The sequence below is a fragment of the Solanum pennellii genome, chromosome 5, assembly GCF_001406875.1.
Source record: "Solanum pennellii chromosome 5, SPENNV200".
In the NCBI taxonomy this organism is placed as follows: domain Eukaryota; kingdom Viridiplantae; phylum Streptophyta; class Magnoliopsida; order Solanales; family Solanaceae; genus Solanum; species Solanum pennellii.
In genome coordinates, this window is record NC_028641.1 from 11,745,249 (window position 1) to 11,749,211 (window position 3,963).

At 33.2% G+C, this 3,963-nt stretch overlaps 1 long non-coding RNA gene across 1 annotated transcript in view; it reads right to left on the reverse strand.

Moving 5' to 3' along the window:
- Window positions 1-2,354, reverse strand: part of LOC114077236 — a 4,201-nt gene extending 1,847 nt beyond the window's left edge. Inside the window, exon 1 of the long non-coding RNA XR_003578281.1 lies at window positions 1,658-2,354. This is a non-coding gene — a long non-coding RNA (uncharacterized LOC114077236). The remainder of the gene's footprint in view (window positions 1-1,657) is intronic.
- Between the last annotated feature and the right edge of the window lie 1,609 nt (window positions 2,355-3,963).

Here is a 3,963-nt window from a genome sequence, read left to right on the forward strand (position 1 = left end):
AAAGTAGTAAAATATATGAAACATATATATATATATATATATATATATATATATATATATATATAAAGAAAAAAAAAGAAATGGCTATCCTTGAAAAATTAATAAAATTCAACCAAAATGTTAGTCAATTTAAAAATACATAAATAAAGAAGGAAAGGGAGGGAATGTTTGAACTTGGGTCAATTGCCCAAATTCCACCAAATTGGGCTTTTGGCCCACCTGTCCTAATTCTAAAATTGATCACAAATGGACTTGGGCCCAAATCTGCTGAACCTGTGGAAATTCTTTGGGCTTTTGGCCCCTTTTTGTTCCTATTTGCCATGATATACATCAAATGTATATTTGATGTATACATCATGTATACTACTTTTTTGGACTTCTGAGTAATTTATTATTTGTATTTTCTGCATTTTCCTCCTGCATAAGCACATTTTTGACCTGTGTGCTATATATTTTGACAGTATATATGTGTATAAAGTCGATATATCAACCTATTTTCAACTTTTCGGGGGGCTGAAAAATTAAGTTCCAACAACATATTGTTGTTTTTAACCTGTACATCAGTTTCATGACCCAACAATGAAGCTAACTCGAGAGGAAAAAATTGAGTCTATGGCTCGATTTAAAATTCAAAGGAGAGGAGAAAGAATCCACCATAGACTCAAAAGGAGTTTCCACATGCCAACGAAGAAAAGGAAAAGAGTTGATACATAAACTAACTTGAGATTAAAAATAGGGAGAGTACACGATTTATTAGAGAATGTGAATGAGCTCAAGGTAATATAAATCGACATATAATCTCACTAAGTATATCACACAGACACATTAAGAACTAATGAGCTTTAAAAAGAGCAACTAAGAGAGCATACTAATCATTTCAAGCCAAATGAATCAATACAGTAGCTAGCAACATATGCATATGGCAAACAAACATAAAGAAAACAATAGCTAGCAACATATGCATATTCTAGGGAATGAACTCAGCTACTATTTAAGACTAAGGTAGAAAATGAAATAAAAGCTACTAATACTTAAAGTTACGCTAAAGAAAAAGTTTAACAGCAAAACAAGGGACAAAATACTCCAAAATGAATATAACTCAAACACATAGATCTTTTCTCACCTATAGTTGGTCAGAACTACTCAGACCAAAACAAATTTGTTCTTTAGAATTTTAATCTATTCACAATCAAATACAGAGTAGTTCAAACTACAATTATCATCATCCATAAACGATCTACTGTTATACCACTCAAATGCACATCATGAATCATATTATATAAATATGTCCTCCAAAGAAACCAACAGAGTGATAAATCTAACCATCTCAGATTAACAGACAATAGAATATCAAATGCTTTAGCCTTAGAACAAGATTTTTCAACACGAACGAGATTAATTCTATACCTACATATATATTTGAAAGCTAAGGAGGAAGAACAAATGATCACAACCTCCAAAGCATACAAAGTATTGACCGATTGAAACGAAGAGAACAAGCAAAAATTTATGTTAAAACAAAACAGGCTTTCAACAAAGAATATCGAAGTGAAAATAAAGAGGAAAGCATGATTGTAGCCAAGGAAAACCAAACAGAGACATGTTCAACACATAATACTCGAAATCGAAATAAAAAGTAAATAAAAGTAGACGTTACCTTTTTTCGGACAGCAGAACTGAGACAACTGACGAGCTTGGAGGGCAGCGACTTCTGACGACTCCGAAAGATTCCAATAAACAATCGCGTCCGAAAAAGAAGAACAAAACCTTTTCTTGACTCGTCCAACTAAATATCTCTCCCAATATTTTCTCCCAATGCAAGTTGTTCCTTCCTCTGTTTTTTCCAACTTTATTATTCTATTTTATTTCAGCTTTTTCTCCCGCCCACTCAAAGAAGAAGAGTCGACTATTTATAGGAGAAGAACTAGGTTTAAAATGAGGGGAAATCGGGTGAGGAGTAGGAGTAATTTTTGAATTCAAAATTCGAATTCCCCTTAAGAGATAAGGTGTGCAGCTGGAATGACTACAAATTTCCAACGAAGGTCAAAGGAAAGCTGTCCAATTAAGGGAAAAGGACGAACATGGAAGGAGATGGAGCCACCTGGACGGATTCTCTTAATTGTTCTTTTTACAAGAGAAGAGGACGACGCACGAGAGTAAGAGAGGACGAGGCAGCGAACTAGGCCTCGCGATCCTGGGCTGAGTCCCTGCTGGACTGGATTCGTTTTTTGGATTTTCTTCGCGTTGAACTGCTGGAAGAGAAGAAGAACACGTATGTTCTGCGGTCGAGTCGGTTTTCTACTACACGTTGCTGGTGATGTTGTTGTATAAAATGAGTTTCTATTGAATTTGAATTGAAGGGCTGCTTTGATATTTGCTAGAATTGGGCCTAGGTTATTTAATAGAAGATTGGGCTGAAGGGTTGAGTAATTGGCTGATGCAAATTAGCCCAAAATTGGAATTTTCATGGGTTTAAGGTGAAGGTAGGGAAAAAAGTTTGATCTTGGAGTTTTTAAGAAATATCCAAATTGAGTTAAATTAACATCTTCGGCTAAATCCTAAATGAGATGAACTGATATTAATCAATTAACGAGTTTCTTAATCTTAACGAAACATAAAAGGTAACTCAAATACAAACTAAATAATTTAAAGTATAAATATTATATAGCTAAACTAATTAATCAAAATATTTAACTAAAACTAAAATATTTCTTTTTTCTTAGACGATTTACGAATATTTATAAAATAAACTAATTATATAAAAACATATTTATTATCAAAATTACAAAAGCAACCAAAATTACTTAAAATACTTTTCAAATATTTTGAACTTTATAAACTAATTATTTCAAATCGTTTGGAATTCGGAAGCTCGGTATGATTAATTTATATCGGGGTGGGTCAAAATTGGGTTCAACAATCACATAGGTGAAATCCGTCGAGAGTGCTCCTGTAAGTTTAACACTCCACCCATACGGGCTACAAATATTCATTAAGAGTTTTATCAATCCAACCTTCACAAACTACAGGAAACAATGCACTCACATCATAGGGAGGGAATTAAAAAGATAGTTGCATTTTTTCACAACAAGTCATCATATGATTAGTTTTTCCCTTTGAACCTGGTTATAAGATCTCTAGTCCCTAGGTTGAGTTTCCTCATATATGACTCAAGGATTTGTAGGTTTCAATCTCATCCCCCTCGATGTGCTCCAGACTTTTTCTCTCGTTAAGACTTTAGTAAGAGGATCTGCAAGATTATCACAAAATTTGACATAATCAAGATTAATGGTATCATTTGTCAAATATGATCTTACGTTATTGTGTTTTCTCCTTATAAGTCTGGATTTACCGTTGTAATAATGTTTTTAAACTCTACCAATCGCAGCAGTGCTATCACAATGAATGAAAATAGGAGGAATTTATTTTTCAAAATAATGTATTTAAAACAATAAATCTCTTAACCAATTCGCTTCCTTACTAGTTGAAGCTAAAACAGTTAGTTCAACATCCAAGGTAGAGTTAGCAATTATAGTTTGCTTTTTTGATCTCCAACAAACAACTCCACCACCTAAAGTAAAGACATAACCAGTGGTAGCATAGGAATCACCTGATAAAGTGTTCCAATGTGCATCACAAAAAACTTCAAGTACAGCAGGATACTTTTTATAGGAAAAACAACAAATTTTCATTCCAATTAAATATCTCATAACTCTTGTTATAGCATGTCAATGTTCATTACCTTACTTGCTTGTAAATCAGCTAAGTACTCCTACTGCAATATCAGGCCTAGTGCAATCAGTCATATATCTCAAACTTCTGATTATACTAGCATATTCCTTTTGATTTATTATATTATTTTCACTTTCGAAAGGAAATAAGTGACCACTTGAATCAAAAGGAATAGCAACATGATTTGAAATAAGTGACCACTTGAATCAAAAGGAGTAACAACATGCTTGC